Source organism: Grampus griseus (genome assembly GCF_964374135.1).
Source record: "Grampus griseus genome assembly, chromosome: 2".
Taxonomy (NCBI): Eukaryota; Metazoa; Chordata; class Mammalia; order Artiodactyla; family Delphinidae; genus Grampus; species Grampus griseus.
In genome coordinates this window covers 162,787,258-162,807,181 of record NC_139018.1, presented here as the reverse complement: position 1 = coordinate 162,807,181, position 19,924 = coordinate 162,787,258, and the positions used below count along the sequence as shown (strand labels likewise).

At 41.9% G+C, this 19,924-nt stretch overlaps 1 pseudogene across 1 annotated transcript; it reads right to left on the bottom strand.

Annotated features, from left to right (window-relative positions):
• Positions 1–8,183: 8,183 nt before the first annotated feature.
• On the bottom strand, positions 8,184–14,697 carry LOC309818512 (elongation factor 1-alpha 1-like; annotated as a pseudogene). Its single transcript has 3 exons — positions 14,662–14,697; positions 10,267–10,376; positions 8,184–9,787 (listed from the first exon to the last, which is right to left on the bottom strand). The product of its transcript is annotated as an elongation factor 1-alpha 1-like (transcript).
• Positions 14,698–19,924: the final 5,227 nt, after the last annotated feature.

The window sequence follows — 19,924 nt, the reverse complement described above, 5'->3', positions numbered from 1 at the left end:
TTATTGGCTTCTGATAAACGTGGCACCTCCAGGGGAGTGGGTTGAATGGTGGCCCCGAAAGATATGTCCGCCCAGAGTCTCGGCATGTGATCCTCTTTGGAATAGTGGTCTTTGCAGATGCAATGAAGGTGCAGCTCTCTAGATGAGATCGTCCTGGATTAGGGTCGGCCCTAAATCCAGTGACAAGTGTCCTTATAAGAGAGAGAAAAGGAGAAGACACACAGGGCCTAAGAGGGGAGGGCCATGTGAAGATGGAGGCTGAGAGTGGAGTGATGCCTGCAGAAGACAAGGAACGCCAAGGATGGCCTGGCAGTCACCAGATGCGGGGAGGGTCATGGAACGGATTCTCCCTCAGAACCTCCTGGAAGAACCAACCCTGCCAAAATCTTGATTTCAGACTTCAGGCCTCCAGAACTGTGGGAGAATATATGTCTGTTGTTTTAAGCCTCCAGGTTTGTGGTAATTTGTTGTGGCAGCCCTAGGAAACCAGCCCATTCCGTGTGTTGGACATGTTAGCTAAGTGGTCCTTATATGAATAGATGGACACGGAGAGCTTTAGGACTGAAAGAAACCTGGAGACACTAATTCAGTCATTTTTTTTTTTTTTTTTTTTTTAGCTCTGGCTGCACATTAGAATCATCTGGAGAACTTTTAAAAAGGATAGATGCTGGATCCCTAAACCTAAAACAACCAAATCAGAATCTCAGGGGGCTGGGTTAAGGGATTAAAAAAAAATTTTTTTTTTTAAGTTTGAAAGCATCCCAGGTGATTTGAATGCCTGGGTTCAGAACCACTGATCTCTTCGAGCTGTCCCATTTTTACAGATGAGGAAACCAAGAGTCAGCAAAGCTGCCCTGTGGGCCAAAGAAAACCTTAAAACATCCTTCTGTCAAGGCTGGGAAGGACAAAAACAACTCATTCAGGCAGACGAATGAGTGTGTTGGTAAAAATAAAGATTTAGGGAAAAAAGGGGAAGAAATTCATGAATTCGTTTCATTTTGGGGTTTTAGTAGACACTAGTGATGAAGAGGGGGAGGAAGAACTCATTTGCTAATATTTTCAAGGGGCCTCCCCCCAGTCCTGTATTTAAAGAGCATTTGTTCACGTAATACAAGAAATGTTTCCCTTCTTATACATGCATGCCAGTATAAAATATTTATGAATATTATTACCACCTAAAATGAGATTTTCAGTTTCTTCTTATTCCCTTAAGGAATTTGAATAGAGCCTAGATTTCTCTATGGCAAAGGAAATGAATAATTGTGTTTAAAGTCTTATTATGGTGTTTTAGTAAATAACATAGAAGATTTAATGTTCAGAGTAATTGTTAGGGAAAAAAAAAAGAGTGTCTGTTGAAACAGGACCTTGGATCAGGGCTGTGGTATTAAATCTAATCACCCCACTTAGGCTGTCCCTCCTTCGGAGACTCATAAAGATAAGGGTAACAGGGTAATTGGGATATTGTGTACTCTTTAAAACAACATGATTTAGTCCAAGTAGGAATCGCTGGGTCTCTAAATTAATCCCCTGGGGAACAAATGAAAAATATATATGTGATCTATTGTCGAGGTATATAGTTTGGTGGTTTGATATCTTTTGGAGTGTCTCACATTAATCTGTCATTAATTTTCACCAGGGCAGTCTTGACGGTGATTAAAGCATACCTAGATAATCAGAAGCTAAAGAAGCCCACGGAGAGATTTACTTAAATGATCTAATCAGCTTTTCTTTTCATAGAAGACACAAAACTGAGGTCCTGATGACTGGAGGGCATTAACAGTCCCAGGGCACTTTTCACAAGAGTCCGGGTATATTTAGCCCCAGTGTCCTGGCCAAATTCCAACTCAAGTAATGCCATTTTGTCTCCCGAAAAGTCCCCCTGCAGCTACCAGTGGATACAGTATTATTCTTCCCTTCCTGTCCGAAGTGTGAGGCTTTGTGTGGACGTGGCACTGTGTGCAGCAAATCCGATGCTTCATTTCTATTATGAGGGCCTGCGTTTCGGCTAAGCTGCCACAAGTACGTGGTAGGGGATATTTACGTGACTTGCCCTAACAGGAGAAAATGGCGTTAAGACGTATTCTTTCAGAAAACTTGTTTATGTCTTTTGTAAAAATTGATGGTGTGATTAATATTATTAGATAATCATCAGACAGGAATACATGTACGTGCATTTTAATCTCTTTGTACGTTATTTTGTTCTGTAGAGGGGTAGAAACAACTATGATGACCAGTGACCCATGCCAGGTTGTATTAAAATGTGTAAAATCAAGCATTTCTTAGTTTGTTTAGAAAATGTAAAGAAAGATTAGAAATGCTCAAAAAAGCAGAAGACGTAAGTGTGGAGTGACGAGATTCTCGATGCCCTCCCTGGTTAATTGGCCTAAGGCTCATTGAGAAAATTCTGATTCAGGGAGAAAAGAGATTAATTCTTTTGGCCTGGGCACTGGTTTCATAACAGCAAACCTGGACAGCTTGACAAACTATTTCTGGAATCCTGTGTTTTTTGAAACAGTCTGTTCACTTAGAGGGAAAATTTCCAGTTGGTTTGCGTGAGCCTGATGCCACAGGGGAGAGTTGGCTGTTTTGTGTGAACAGGACAGCTGATGACGCTCGGAAGTGCCCCATGTCATTTCTTTCTTGGGAGATTGAGAAACCAATACAGAACCTCTTGAGAGGTTAAGGGATACCAAGGCAGAAAGCTGGGAGAAAAGCTGGTTCCATATGAATTGGAAAATAGTCATGATGAAGAAGATGAGAAAGTTCCAACGGTACCAGGAGGTACCCTAGATATTTCAGGTTGTAAAGGTCGAAACTTACAGAATTAGATTATTAGCCAGTATTTAGACATTCAAGCTCCCTTTCTCATTATTTCCTCTTTTGACATTGGTTAGGACTTTTTGGTTGCAAGTGACAGAAAGGCAACGCAAACTAGCCTAAAGCAGAAGAGAGGATGTACTGCTTTGCTCGCTGATGGCTGAAAAGCCCAGGTGTCAGTGGGTCCTGGGGTTATCATCAGGTTTCAGCTCTTCTGTCTCCTAACTCTTTTCCGGGTAGCCTCTTTCCTTATGATGATGGCAAGATAGCTTTTAAGCAAGCTTCAGCCTTATATCCTAGCCAGCTCCGCAGAAAGAGCTTTCCTTCCCCATTAGTTTGAATGAAAACTTCAAGATTATTTGCCTGGGTCTGATTTTAGTCACATGCCCATGTCTGTGGCCAGGAGGACGAGACAAACTGAAGAGGTGGGGCTTCGAGCAGCCACACTCAGACCAGAGGGACTGGGTCATTCCAAAGGGAAGAGCAAGTTGATGCTACCAGAGGAGGCACATGGATGCTGAACACCGAAATGCAGACGTCCGTCCCGGGCATGTAAATTATAATGCATTTATTTAAAGGTGCTCACCTACACTTTTTTGACCTTATAGAAGGGTTCAACACATGTGACTATACACACGTAAAGTGGAGAATCACGGAGCTGGCCTCCTAGCCTTGTTTCCCACCCGGTAGAGAAATTCACAGTTTCAGTGTCCATGCTAAGTAGTCTTTCAGCTTCTACTTGAATTCCTTTGAAGATCTTAAGTTTGTTACTCCGTAAGTGCGTGTATACCATTTTAATAGGAAGTTCTTCTTTACCACCGTAAGTTGAGAGTTTCCCCTCTCCTCTCTTGACTTTGTGCTAATGGTCCCTTTTCTGCCTTTTGGAGTCACGTGGAGTAAATTTAATCTTTCTAAGCCACGGTCTCGTGGCTCTTTCAAATTCCGTGTTGTCTCTTGGCTACACACACCTATTTCTCTTCATTGTACACTTCTCTCCCCGCTTCCTCCTGTTCCTTCTTTTTTATAATATAAAGAAACCTTATAGGTGCTCATTATTGGAGGAAACTCTGTGTCTCCAAATTCATGGCAATTGTTGGACATGTAATTCATCTTTAGAAGTTTCTCAAGTTTCTCATGAATTACAGTTTGAGGCTCAATATAGAGTTTGTCATGAAAGTGAATTTAAAAAATAGCACTCTCAGACATTTATGTATTCAATTTGAAAAGTAAAGTGAAATTATTTCAGAAACACAGGCCTTTAAACTTTGTTGGTGTGTGTTCTAAATATTCTAAAGATGGGCACGATGACAATAATTCTCAAGTGTCCTAAAATAGTCCATGGGTATAAATACTCAGGTAACCTGTAAGAGAATAATGATTTTGTAGATCGGAATTAAGATTCTAACGCACACTTGACCTAGTAAATGAACTCTTAAGGAATGTCTCATTGTTCTCCCTTGTGTTACTGTGTTTTTAGTACAGTAAGTCCACGCCAAGAATATTAAAATCTTGGCTTTTTAGAGGAAATTCAGAGGCTTAAAATAAAACTTCTTTATTAGTGATTCTCTACTAGCCATTGACGTTTCTGGAGCAGTGTCATTTTCCTTTAGCTAAATGTCTTAAACAGATTTGTCTTAGAAAAAGTGTATATTCTATTTCCTGTTTTTTCTACTTTAAATCGATCTCTTTTAATCACTAAATTTTGTTAGTTCTTAACCTTTATTTTTGTTTATAAGCATTAGCAAGAATAAGTTTGATCGACATTGAGTTGCTATCATCTTTATAAGAAATGCAGTAGTAGCAAATTTATTCATTTATCTAGGTGATGATTACTCTTTTCATGAAAAAGTTCTCATTTAATAATATTTTTCCAGCAACTGCAACATATATGTCTGGTGGGTAAAAGTCTGGGGAAAAAGAAATTTGGCATCTTTAAGAAGTGTACACTTCTTACAAGGCAGGGAGGAGAAGCCGAGTGGACTTTACATAGAGTTATCCAAGCCTATGAGAATGGAGGGAAGTGACCCAAGTCTTAGGAAGATTGTTCTTCACTCTCTCATTTTCCATACAGCTTAATGCTGATGTGGAGAGACTGATGGATCCTGAGTTGGCAGAACTATTAGTCTAAGAGGAGGATGAATTGAGGATGCAGGTGTGGAAGGACAGAGAGGAAGGCTAACACGGAACCGGGTGGAAGAAAGGTGTGCAGCTGCCGATGGTAAGACCAGAAGAGCAACTTGTCACATGCAGTTTCGACTGAAACCCATCACCCCGGCTTTGTTAATGTTTTTACCTAGTGCAATTTCTTTTCCAGTGACTGTTCCAGGAATAACGTGCCAGATGGAGTGAAAGTGTTACTGGGTCGAATGAAATCCTATTACTAGTCCCATCTGCTCACGGCCCCTGGGGCTTTGCAGCTGCAGGATTAAAGACTAATCCTGAGTGACAGACGCAAAAGGGGCAATCCTCATACATAGTAGCTGCTCAGTAAATGCCATTGGATTTGAGTGAAGACATTAGTGATTGATGGGGCTGCCTTTGCAATAAGAAACATGAGTTAAGACATGAACATGTTTTAGAACAGTTTCTGCCTACAATTCAAAAGGAAACACTTCGGTCTTTCCCATCTTTCTTTCTTCTTAAACAAATACTTTCTGAACACCTGCTAAGTACTTAACTCATTTTAGGTACTGTGTGTGGAAAAACAGTCATATAATCCCAGCTTTTTATGAGGTTGAGGCTGTGTACCTAATTTTTTGTCCTCTAACACAAGCTTTAAAAAAATCATCTCAAATCCTCCCGAATTATTGCCAAGTTTGAAGAAAACAAAACAGCACTTTTATTCATTTGTATGTTAGAGTGTGTTAAGCAGAAAATTGTGATCAATTTCACAATGTAAATATAAAACAGACTGGAAAGGATTCTGTGTTCCTCTGAAACTAAAGTGTATGCCGTGGTCAGATTTTTCTCTTCACTCAAAGTGAGGTTTCTCCCTGTTCCTTAAAGGCGCTTCCGTGTATAGTTCAGTGCCATCCAGGAATAAACCCTTTCAGTGACTCATTATTGGGCAGCCTCGCTATATAGGGAGAACTACCTGTACTAAATATTTGTTACAACACACCTTGCTAATATCAGTTAAAAAGCCCCTCTGCTGATTTGTTTCTTCCCTCCAGTTGCCTATCTCATTCTCAAGATTTTTTTTCTTCTGCTTGCACAAATCAATTTCCTTTTTCGGGCTGCTTTTTCCCCTCACCCCGTCTGTCTGTACATCTCTACGGCACCTATCACCATAGCACCCATTTAATAGTATCTGTGCTAATTATCCTATCTTTAAGACACAGTGGCTTGGTTTGTTAGAACAGAATTTATACTGCATTTCTAATTATGGGCATTTATAGGTAATTGCTTAATTTTGATGTGGTAAGAACATGGTTTGCCATATTTTTAGAAATAGTAATTAGAAATGCATCTCCTAAAATCATTACTTTAAAAACGTCATTAACACGAATAAAGAAGCAGAATAATTTAATTAGTAAAAGTTAATAAAAACTTTCAGTTGCCTTAAATGGTCAATAAAACTGAAGGGGATTGTGTGTATTATTAATTTTTTCTTAAAGTTGAGTCAGATCCCTATGTGCTGGATGTGAACTCATGAATTTTCTTTTTCTGTATCCTTGGCCATTGTGTTTATGATTATTGTGGTGGTTGACCTGGATTGTTTTTCTGAGTAGGAAACACCCTCAACAGATAAAAATCAGCGCTTATCTTGGCTTTGCAGTAAAAATCCCAAAATAGCGTAAACGTTTTTAAGGAGTGAACAGATCTGTAGAAATCAGAAAGGAAATATGTATGTGTTTTTAGAAATCTCATTTGAATTCAGGTTGTTTTTTGACCTCTACTATATATTTAAATAGGTACTAGTTTTCTATTTTAAGCCTCCATCATTGCTGTGGTTTTTAAACAACAAAGCAAAACAAAATAAAACAAAAATCCCAAGTGAAAAAAAAAAAAACTGTAACTCCAGAGATATTTAAAAGCATTTCTGTAGAGACACAGACGTAGAGAACAAACAGAGAACAAACATATGGATACCAAGGGGGAAAGGGAGGTGGTGGGATGAATTGGGAGATTGGGATTAACATCTATACACTATTGATACTATGTATAAAATAGATAACTAATGAGAACCTACTGTACAGCACAGGGAACTCTACTCAGTGCTCTGTGGTGACCTAAATGGGAAGGAAATCCAGAAAAGGGGAGATGTGTGTATACGCACAGCTGATTCACTTTGCTGTACAGTAGAAACTAACACAATATTGTAAAGCAACTATACTCCAATAAAAATTAAAATCAAAAAAACATTTCTGTTCTACAGTGGGAATCAGAAGGAAAATATAACCAACATTGATTCTAAAAGTTTGAATAGAAAACCTTGATAATCTCAGTCATGTTTCCATGGATTTCATTAAAGAGACATTCCAGCTCCATGGTACTCATTACAATTTATTCATTAAATTTAATTAAATGTAATTCTAATGTTAGTCTAAAATATTAGGTCTCTAATAACTATTAGTGGTTTGATATTAATTGCGAACTTAGAGCATTAGGTACCATGCAGGACAGAAGCCACAGCCTGTGTCCTTGATAGCACATGGGGAACGATGTAGGAGCAGGGCCATGCATGTGACGTGTGCAAGGGTGGACACCCGAGGAGGTTAGAAATAAGGTGGAAGGTATGAGGGAACAAGATCGTAACTGCGTGTGTGGTTGAGCGTCTCTTTTAAACACCAGGGCTTTTGCTATGTCCTTCAGTCCCTGGAGCAATTGGGCATATATTGTAATGTCCCAAGTGTCCCCAAGCTGAAATCACTCTGGCTTTCATATACCTGTGGCCTTTTGTGCAACCTTTATTTCTAATGCTTTATCTTTTATATACTCAACTTCCACTTTTGGTTCTCCTTTGCAGCAAAATCATTCTTGTAGATTCATCTTCTTGACCGCAGCTTGGCCACCCCTCCCTTCTTTGTGCTCTTTAGGTGTACACTCTTCTCAGATACTCAATACATTAAAAAAAAATTGATGCCACAGCACTGTCACCTTCCCGAGATCCCATTTCAAGTCCTACTTCTGTTGTGTGTAGCAGTAATAACTAGACCAGTGGGGGATTTAGGGGTTGGCCGGGTAAGACACATATCTAAATCCTTCAGATATGGAAACAAAGGAACAAAATTTCTAACAGCACTCCTGGGCATACATAACAGATTCCTTTTTTTTTTTCCCCCTCTTAAACTTTTTTAATGAGTCTCAAATTCTGTGACAGATTTTTGGTCAAGTTGTTTCTATTGCAAAGTACTCAGTTTAAAAAGTAATAACTTAAAACTGCCACACACAAAACAAATGGTCCACAACACATTCTCCTTTCCTTCTGAAGGTTTTACGATGCAGTGTTATCATTAACCAGTCTTTTGCTATTAAACTTAAATGGCCAATTGAGACAAACAGTTCTGAGACCGATCTTCCACCACTGATTAAGACTGAGGTGACAGGTGTTGGGGATAATATTCATTTAGCCTTCTGAGCTTTCTGGGCAGACTTGGTGACCTTGCCAGCTCCAGCTGCCTTGTCCACTGCTTTGATGACACTCACAGCAACCGTCTGTCTCATGTCACGAACAGCAAAGCGGCCCAGAGGAGGATAGTCAGAGAAGCTCTCAGCACACATGGGTTTGCCAGGAACCGTATCAACGATGGCAGCATCACCAGATTTCAAGAATTTGGGCTCATCTTCCAGCTTTTTCCCAGAACAATGATCAATCCTCTTCAGCTCAGCAAACTTGCAAGCAGCTTGAGCTGTGTGACAGTCCGGCACAGGTGCATAGCCAGCACTGCTTTGGCCTGGATGGTTCAAGATAACCACCTGAGCTGTGAAGCCAGCTGCTTCCATCGGTGGGTCATTTTTGCTCTCACCAGCCACATTGCCACGACGAACATCTTTGACAGACACGTTCTTGACATGGAAGCCCACGTTGTCCCCAGGAAGGGCTTCACTCAAAGCTTCCTGGTGCGTTTCAACAGACTTCAGTTGACTGGAGCAAAGGTGACCACCATGCCAGGTTTGAGAACACCAGTCTCCACTCGACCCACAGGGACAGTACCAATACCACCAATTTTGTAGACGTCCTGGAGGGGCAAATGCAAGGGCTTGTCAGTTGAGCGAGTTGGTGGCAGGACGCCATCCAGAGCTTCAGGCAGTGTGGTTCCACTGGCACTGCCATCCTTACGGGTGACTCTCCATCCCTTGAACCACGGCATGTTAGCTCTTGGCTCCAGCATGTTTTCACCATTCCGGCCAGAAACAGGCACAAAAGCTGCTGTGTCGGGGTCGTAGCCAGTTTTCTGAATGGAGGTGCTGACTTCCTTAACAGTTTCCTCGTGTCTCTTCCGGCTGTAGGGTGGCTCGGTGGAATCCGTTTTGTTGACTCCAACAATTAGTTGGTTCACACCCAGAGTGTAGGCCAGAAGGGCATGCTCACGGGTCTGCCCGTTCTTGGAAATACCTGCTTCAAATTCACCAACGCCAGCAGCAGCCATCAGGACAGCACGGTCAGCCCAGGATGTGCCTGTCATCATGTTTTTGATGAAGCCTCTGTGTCCTGGGGCATCAGTGGTGGTCACATAGTCCTTGCTGGTCTCGAATTTCCATAGGGAGATATCAGTGGTGATACCACGCTCGAGTTCAGCTTTCAGTTTGTCCAAGACCCAGGCATACTTGAAGGAGCCCTTTCCCATCTCGGTAGCCTTCTTCTCTAAACTTTTCAATGGTTCTCTTATCAATCCCACCACATTTGTAGATCAGATGGCCAGGAGTGGTAGACTTCCCCGAATCTACGTGTCCGATGACAACGATGTTGATGTCTCCTTTCCCATTTTTGCTTAGGTTCAGCAGTGGTTTTCCTGACACCTGTGTCCTGGCGGCAAGCCCGTTGCGAAAAAGCCAGATTCCTTTCAAAATCTCATTTCTTTCTCTTTATTGCCTTTTCTTGCTTCCCCTCCCCCAACTTTTTCTGTCTTTCACCCTAACACGTTGTGATAGAGCGTTTTCTTAGTTCAGAGGCTAAGAATTTAGCTGTATTGATTTGTCACATCGCACCTGCTGAAATCCTAATGGAAAAAAAACTTGGCACATGAAATAGAAGTCAGTCTGATAAAATTAAACCTCACAAATGATGCAGCTGCTGTGCACATAGAGAACGCGATCCGCGCCTTCATCACTGACGGCTTCAGTACTCTCATTTTACATCTTGGCTCTTTTCATTGGGCCTGCAGTTTGCATGTTGGGAAAGTACATTTTGGGATGGTCATTTCATCCTGAAGAAGCAGACACTTGATTCATACGGCTATGTGATTGCGTCTGTAACTTAGGTGCACGTAAACTGTGATAATTTACAGATTATTATCTGTAGAGCCGACCCAGGTACAACTTCTGCAGAGGAGAAGCTGATGCCAAGTAGGTGGCTCAATCCTGAGGGACTGTGAGGCCGAGGAGGACGCACCCATCTTTAGGGGCAAAAACATCATTTAAAGGAAGAATAACATACTTTCTGGGGGGTAAATCTGAAGTGTTTTGCTTCTTCCTAGGATCTCTGATTATTTTATTATTTTTTTATGGCCACAGTGTTTGCAAGGCTGAGACTGAGCTGTGCTTGTGCCAACTTTGGAGAAATGTAGGTAGATGAACTTGTGAAAAAGCTATTTATGTAAAAACAAATGTCACCTCATGTTAGGGATTTCTACCTCCTTCTTTTAATTTCTTCATTCACTTAAAACACGTGTATTAAGTGCCTACCAAGTACAAGGCCCAGTTTAGGAGCTGGGGATATAGCAGTTCCCTTGCTCTCATGGAACTTCATTCTAGTGAAAGGACACAGATTTAAGAAAATGGTTAATAGCTCACAAATCACTTGGTGCTTGATGCTGTGGAAACAGTAATGCAGGGAAAGAGAATGCTGGGGTGAGGGGTGGGTTCCTATTTTATGCTGGATAATCAGAGATGGTCTCCAATGAGGGGATATTTGAGCAGACCTGATGGAAGTGAGAGAGGGAGCTGTGATGTTCGGGGAAAGAGCAAGTATAAAGATAGGAGGTGGAAGCACGGTGGTGTGTTGGAAAAAGTAAGAACAATGAATGGAGAGAGTACAGGGCAAAGGAGGTGGGGCTTGCAAGAAGCAGGAAGCAGAAAATTCTTTTAGAAGATTTTAAGAATTTTGACTTCCACTAACCGAGAAGAAAAGAGTGATGGTGTCTGATTTATGTTTTACAAGTCCTGTCTGGTCGCTCTGTTGAGAATAGACTGTAGGAGGCAGGGGTGGATGCAGGGAGCCCCATCAGGTGTCAGGGGCAGTTATCCAGGTGGGAAACGATGGGGTTTGTGCCATGGTAGTGATAGTGGAAGAGATCGGAAGAGGTCACGTTCAGAATATATTTTGGAGGTGGAGCCACCAGGATTTACCTTTGGGGTGTGGGTTATAGAAAATACAAGGAGATAGGGCTCCCCTGGTGGCGCAGTGGTTAAGAATCTGCCTACCAATGCAGGGGACACGGGTTCGAGCCCTGGTCCGGGAAGATCCCACGTGCCGCGGAGCAACGAAGCCCATGTGCCACAACTACTGAGCGCACGTGCCACAACTACTGAGCCCACGTGCCACAACTACTGAAGCCTGCATGCCTAGAGCCTGTGCTCCGCAACAAGAGAAGCCACTGCAATGAGAAGCCCGCGTACCGCAATGAAGAGTAGCCCCTGCTTGCCGCAACAAGAGAAAAGCCTGTGCGCAGCAACAAAGACCCAATGCAGCCAACGATAAAAATAAATAAATTAAAAAAAAAGAAAATACAAGGAGATAAATATCCCCTTTTTTTTTTTGTCTGAGAAATTGGTCAGTGAGTAGTAACTTACGGAAACGGGAGAGGCCCAGGGAGGCACAGGTGTTCTGGGGAGAATCAGGAGTTTGGTGTGGGACTGGTTAGGTTTGAGATGTCTACCCGACATCCAAGATATGTGAAGAAGGTAGGTGGATCCATGAGCCTGGAGATCAGGAGACAAGTCTGGGCTGGAGTCAGCATAGAGAAGGTATTTAAAGCCGTGAGACTGGTTGAGATCTAGTCGGTGTGGGTATATACAGGAAAGTAAAGAAGTACAGTGACTGAGCCCTAAGCCACCCCAAGTTAGGCAGTTGAGAACCAGCCGTACATGCTAAGGAGGGTTAGCCAGTGTCTTAGTTTCCTACAGCTGCCAGAACAGAGCACCAAAACCTGAGTGGCTTCAAACAACAGAAGTTTATTGTCTCCCAGTTCTGGAGGCTAGAAGTCTGATTCAGGATGTTAGCAGGACCGTGCTACCTCTGATGGCTCTAGTGGGGGAGTTCCTCCTTGCCTCTTCTAGCTTCTGGCGTTTACTGGCAACACGTGGTATTCAGTGGCTTGTAGATGCATCACTCCAGTCACATGGTTATCTTCTCCCCGTGTATCTTCACTTCATCTTCCCTCTGTGCCTCTGTGCGTCCAAATTTCCCCATTTCATAAGGACACCAGTCGAGTTGGATTAAGGCCCACCCTAATGACCTCACCTTAACCTGGTTATATATGGGAAATCTGCAAAGACCCTATTTCCAAGCATGGTTACATTCTCAGGTACTGGGGGTTAAGACTTCAACGTATCTTTTTGGGGGGACACAATTCAATTCATAGCAGCCAGCGAGGTGGTAAGAGAACCAGGAGAGTGTGGTATTCTGGAAGCCAGGTGAAGAATGTGCTTCCGACAGGAAGGATGGATAAACTGAGTCAGATGCTGGTGATGGAACAAACAAGATGGGGACTGAGGACTGACCGTTGGCTTGACCATGTGGGGGTCATTGGTGTCCTTGCCATGAGTGGTTTCAGTGTAGTGGTGAGGGCGAGAATTGGATTGAAGTTCAAGAGAGAATGGAAACAGAGGAGTTAGAGAAAGCAAGTGTAGACAGCTTTTTGAGGCATTTTGCATATAAGGCATGAGAAGAATGGGGTGGTGGCAGTGGAGAAACCAGAGTTCAAAGGAAAAATTTTAAAACAGTGGGAGAGGTAGCAGTATGCTTATATACCAGTGTGGAATGACTCAATAGAGAGGAGGAGTATTACAGAGAAAAGGGGACAATTTCTAGAACGATGTCTTTGAGGTGGCAAGAGGATGTGGAATGTAATAGCCACGCGGAGGAAGGCTGTGTCGACAAGCCCGCCAGGTGATTCTTATGCACTTCCAAGTTGGAGACCCGCTGTTCCAGTTGATCTCTGGGACCTTTTAAAATTCTATGTCTTGGGCTTCCCTGGTGGCGCAGTGGTTTGAGAGTCCGCCTGCCGATGCAGGGGATATGGGTTCGTGCCCCTGTCTGGGAAGATCCCACATGCCGCGGGGCGGCTGGGCCCGTGAGCCATGGCCGCTGAGCCTGCGCATCCGGAGCCTGTGCTCTGCAACGGGAGAGGCCACAACAGTGAGAGGCCCGCGTACCACTCACACACACAAAAATAAATAAAATAAAATTCTATGTCTTGTGATGTATTTTACCCCATTAGTTGAGTATGAAATCCCCCTTTTGTTTAGAATAATGATTACTGCCTAATGTGCGCGAAGAATGAGTTCAGATGGATATGACCACAGAGTATGTACAAGGAGTTGAGCCATAGGGGATGGTAGCTCTCCCACTGTGCTTTACTCTCAGGGCCTCAATAAGCTGTACTGTCTCTTTAAACTACCATTTCTGCCATTTAGAGGTGCCTCTTCAGCATTGCCTGGGAGATCTGGCTGTGTCTCCAACTGCTATTTTTAGATGACCCTGCATCAGACCTCAGTAGAGTGAAGAGCATGTCATGGAGACTTGAAATATTTGTATTTGGCAGGACTCAAATGCTGTACGACAGATTAATGTCCTAATACCCAAATGCTATTATATCAAATTTTTGTATGTTGAGTTAACATAAAATATGACCTAGGACTTCCATTAAAACTTTCCAAAGAAAACCCCAGTTTGGCTTGTCTGAGGAGTGTTCAGTTTTATTTTGTTCACTCAAAATTGTAGCTAAAGGTTGGTATTATCACCTTAATGTGATTGCTCTTTGACTCACTTTTATTCCAAAATACACAGTTTCCAATAAGAGAGCCATACTTTCCTTCTTGAATCAATGCAAGTTCACTTTCATTTTCCTAATGTTAGAGGACTGAAGAAAGTTGAGACAACGGAGAGTTTTAATCAAAGCAGGCAGCAATTGACTTCAGTTTTAGTAAAATAACTTGGTGTGAACAGATGTTTGGCCAGCACAGAGAATTATGCATTACTACCTATTGAAATTAACTTGAGAATATTGACTGCACATTATTTGGTGGAAACTGTGAGATTAGCAAGGTTATACATCCCATACTCTCTGAGGTTTACATTTATCAAGAGGATATTTATCCCCCTTTCCCATTTGAAGGAGTCAGAAAGGATTTGAGTTACCTTTCAGTACTAGAAAGTATTTCCCTAGTTTCTCTGAATGTGTCTAAGGGAATTTGGAATGAGACTTACCTTTTAGTACCCTGGGATTTTGTATCCTGCTTATGCTAGTGTCAAACGTTAAGTTTTTCCCTTTGGGGCATTTGTCAACATCCCACAGATGAGTGTCTGTCTGTGCCCACCACGGGAGATGCAGAATTTGAGGAGTGCAGGGTCTCGTGGGGCTGACAGTCCAGCAAACAGCATTTGTAACACATCCAGCGTGGTAAGAGCAACAATAGATGCAGGCACAGGTGCTCTGGCTGCCTGATGAGGCGGCTTACCTGTGACTGCTGGGCGCGGTGGTCACTGGTAAGCATGGTGAATGGGGGAACGTGATAGTGGAGCTTTTCCAATATGTGATCTTTTAAATACTTTATAATAACTTATATCAATAATGATATTTCATAATTTTATGTTTAATTACTTTTATATCCTTTTATTTTATCCTCATAAACACTCTACATATAGGCAGACTGGGAGAGAAAATCAAGGCTTAGTGCCTTTGACCTGCCCAAGTTCAGATGTCCTGGGTTTAAGGCTCGTCTCCTATACTTACCAATTGTAAGTACAAGTATAGGAGCTAAGCCTAAAACCCAGGGCATCTGAGTCCTGGTCCAAATGTTTTACACACATAGGTAAGGAAATCCTTGGTTCTGAAGTGAACCAAATCAGGTCTAGAACAACTGACAGTTCGGCAATCACTTAAAGGATGTTTGAACTGTTGTTAAGTTTCCTCGAAATTGTAAATCTTTAGCTGAAACTATCATACTATAATAGCTTTGTGAAGTTTTAAGAAAGTTTAGTTTGAGGTTTTGGACTGAGATAATTTTGTATTTAATGTAGCATTTGGTAAGCATGCCGTAAAATAATGTTGGTTCTTTTAGAAGAAGTTACTTTAAGATGCATTATAGGGGTTCCCTGGTGGCCCAGTGGTTAAGAATCTGCCTGCCAATGCAGGGGACACGGGTTCGAGCCCTGGTCCAGGAAGATCCCACATGCCGCAGAGCAACTAAGCCCGTGCGCCACAACTACTGAGCCTGCGCTCTAGAACCGGTGCTCCGCAACAGGAGAAGCCACTGCAGTGAGAAGCCCGCGCACCGCAACGAAAGAGTAGCCCCCGCTCACCACAACTAGAGAAAGCCTGTGCACGGCAACGAGGACCCAATGCAGCCAAAAAAAATAGAGACTGAATGGCCTGAAAATTCTGAAATACTAAAAAAAAAAAAAAAAAAGCATTATAAAACTTAACGCAGGCAGAGGCCCGTGTACTGCAAAAAATAAATAAATAAAAAAAATTAAAAACTTACGGAAAAAACCCCCAAAAACTTAATGCATGCTTTGTTGTTTCCAAAGGAGAAGTTTTTGGCTTGTAGATTCTCAAATATGAAGTGTTATGGTAGATAGCTTTTCCCCCTTCTCTTTATCCATATTTCAAACCCACATCTTTATAGGTGATTGAAGCCATTTTGTGTGTGTTTGAAATTATTTTTGATTACTTTAAAACTTGCAGTGAAACTTTATCTGATAGACTAGTTGAATGCCATGTTTAGCTAAAGAATCTTCCAAAAATCTAGAAGAGCAGTAATGGATCGTATGTGTTTCTTCTGGAGCAGAGAGAGTGTGCTGCTGTCAGGATCACAGGCAGAATGAAAGGATATGAGTGTAACGTATTTGACCAACCCTGACTCTTGACCAGAATAGGAGGAGCTGATGGGCTGTGGCACTGGTAGCCTGGTCCCACAGCCTCTAGAATGAATGTTATTCATTTTGATAATAGCTGTTCTTAGTCATATTTCTGAGAAAACACACAAAACTGATCGCAGTTGACTATAAAAATGTTTTTTTTTTTGCAGTATGCGGGCCTCATGCTGCTGTGGCCTCTCCCGTTGCGGGGCACAGGCTCCGGACGTGCAGGCTCAGCGGCCATGGCTCACGGGCCCAGCCACTCCGCGGCATGTGGGATCTTCCTGGACCGGGGCACGAACCCGTGTCCCTGCATTGGCAGGCGGACTCTCAACCACTGCGCCACCAGGGAATCCCTAAAAATGTTTTTAGTTATACATATATGACTATAACTTTTACTTTTATAGTCATATATATATATATATATATATATGGCTATAAAAATGTTTGTCCTGTTTTTAGTTAGTTGATGTATCTTCCCGTAGACATAGATTTAAAGTTAGAAATTTCCTCTTTGGTAGTGGAGTAAACTGATGTTCAAGACTATCTGATTTACTGAAGAAATTTGGAGAAACAAGTCTAGTTTTAAAATTCTTTTCGTGTCATATTACACTGTGAATAAATTACCAGTACAGGCATTTCTAATAGAGTCTTACTGGGAACTCAGACTTGGGGAGTTAATAGGCTATTGGGATCATCCAGACTCTTTTAACAGAGCTCAGATTTGGGAACCAGTTCATAGTAAACTGTATCTCTGGCTATATGTATAAGCTAAGGCAAGGATCCAGATTGGACTATTTGACATTTCTTGGACATGCCCAGTGTCCCTCTGCTGCCCTCTTTCGAAATGTTGTTTTCTCTACCCTAGGGATCCAGTCACCCTGTCGCTCGCTACTTGCTCAAAAGCATTACCCAGTCTTACAGCAAGAGTCAAAAAGCAACGCTCTTCAGGAAATTGTTCTCCCACCTAGGTGTCATCTCTCTTTTCTTTGAGACCTCATATTACCTTTGTGCTTTTTAAAATGGAATTCCTTTATGTGAAAATCCCCGCCATGGTCCTGGCACAGAGACACTGAGGGAATGTCAGCTCTCCATCTCTCTGTTTTATTTTGCCTTATTTTGTGGCTAGTTGTGTGTATGACTGTTTTGCTTTTAGCAGTTAATAAAGTTGATCTTTTCTGCTTATTTTAACAACGCTTTGTTTTAGAAAATACATTATACATGCAAAAGACTATAAATTAAATGCACATTTTAAAGAATAATAAAAATAGCATCTGCATACAAATTACTGAGCTTAAGAAAGAGGTGGCCAGTACTGCATGGAGCCCTCTGTCTTAGTCCATTTGGCTGCTATCACAAAAATATCATATCCTGGGGGGCTTAAACAACAAATATTTATTTCTCACAGTTTGGAGCCTGGGAAGTCCAAGAGCAAGGAACTGGCAGGTTCAGTGTCTGGTGAGACCCACTTCCTGGTTCATAGCTGCCTTCTCCCTGTGTCCTCACATGGCAGAAGGGATGAGGGATCTCTCTGGGGCCTCTTTTATAAGGGCACTAATCCCATTCATGACGGCTCCTGACCTAAGCACCTTCCAACGTCCCCCACCTCCTATTGCTGTCACATTGGAGATTAGGATTTCAGGATGTGAATTTTGGGGTGACCTAAACATTCAGTCCATAACACCCTCCTTGACCACATTCCTCTCCCACTCAAGTAACTGCAGTCCTAAATTTTTGTGTTTGTAATTTCCTTGCTTTCTTTTGTAGTTAATCTGCATGTGAATGATTCCATAAACAATGTATTTCTTGATTTTATATCTTTTTGAACTATATACTGCTAGAATAAAACTGTGTACTCTCCTGACTTGCTGTATTTCACTCAATATTATGCTTTCGGGATTGAATCCTGCTGCTGTGATTTTCACTGTTGTGTAGTATTTCAGTGTACAGTGTATCCAGTTTTTTGATAGACAGTGTGGGTGTAAACGTGGAAGAGTTCTGAGTCTAGAGGATATACCTAGGAATGGAATTGCTGGGTCTATGTGCATTTCCAGCATTTTTGAGTGTGATGCCACTTTGTTCTGCAAAGTGGTTGTACTAAGTTATTCTTCCACCAGCAGCATATACAAGTTCCTGTTGCTCCAGATTTTTTCCCTACTGCTTTTAAAGTGCCAGAGGACAGTCACCATAGGCCTGTTTGCATATCTAGTTTTTAACGTTGAAACTTTCACAAATTTGGGAAATACTGGATTCAAGAATGGAGTAAATTTCCCCCTCCTCTCTGAAGTATTCTATACTAGTTTTTATGAACAAGAGGGAGCACTGTGTAGGAGAAAGTGCGGACTGCAGTCAGGCATCCTGGAGCGAGCTGGCCCCACCGCTCACTAGCTTCATGATGGCAGAATGTTCTCTACTGTGAGGAACAGATAGTCATCCTTACATCATGATGTGGAGATGTCTTACACACTGTCTAGCCGATGTCAAAGCTCAGTGAATACAAGTTTCTCTCTGCTTCCCATCTAACTCAGCTCCAGTGCTAATGCAGGACATTTTGAACATGGTTCATTGGTCTGCATTGTGATGAATCACCCGGAGACAACTAAGCCTCAGGACAAACAAAGCATTTGTCTGTGTAGCCGCAGGGCAGCCCGTAGCCAAGCTACTCTGGCTGATTCTAACGTGTGTGTCACCATGATGCATCTACTTCGAGGCCTTTTGGGTAGTTTCATTTTCATACGGGAGCCCCCTGAATTCTCTTGTAGGAATTGTGGCTACTTTGGGGGCTAATTTGGGTGGATCATTTGGACTATGGGCTTGTCATAGAGTTGGGTGGTGCAAGCAGTTGTGTAAATGTCAGTTTATTGAACACAAACCACTTACTGTGTGCCAGACCCGTTTGAAGCACTTTATAAATATTAATTCACGTCATCCTTATAACAACTCTGTGAGGTGCTTACTGAAGGAAACTGAGACACAGAGAGGTTAAATAACACGCCCAAGTGATAGAGCTTGGAGGGTGGGAAAGCCAGGATGCAGTTAGATGAATGACGGTTACCTTAAGCTAGTGAAGCAGGGGAGTGGCTTTTTATATATGTCACAGGACCGTTGTGTGCCCTAACCTTTGTGTGTAAATACAGCATTGACACCAAAGTTAAAAGAGTTGTCACTTTAACACCAGACCCCCATCCCCATCGTAGCCCTACTTCCTTTCAGTATGTGAATTAGAAGATTTTAAAAATTGTTGCTAGCTGAACATCGCCCTTTTTATAATGTCTCTTGAGGTCTCAGAGAGTTCTTACCAGTCCTCAAAATTGTAAATATTTTTTCAGGAAATACAGTCACTAAACATATCCGACCTGACTCAACCTTAACAGGAACTTTCTGTTTTTCTTGTTAATAGTAATAACAATAAAAACAAACAGAAAACCAAAATCAGCATAAAAAAGAGAAAATATCAGTGGGTCAAAAACCACCTTTGTACTGTTTCTAGCTCATTAGCCACAGCATTATCTTATCACAAGTTGGTTAGAAACTCTTTTGAAAAAAGTATTCTAGAAAAAAATTTTTTTTCCTGTTTTGCTCATTTTGCCCTGATATCCTGGGTGTTTAGGCATATTTGTTGATTTTTACTTTGTCATACTTACAACACAACTCCTCATATTGGTTTCGCTCAAGTCTCAGGGACACCTTTAAAAATGAACTGCTAAGTAAATGTGCATACTTCCTCGGAAATTGTTATAGTAAGAGACCATTGGATGAGGTTTACAGAGATCCCAAGGGATTAGCTTATTTTTATAACTGAAAAGCGAAAACATCTCTACTGTCTTTCCCCCAACTATTAATGCTCATTATAAATGTTTT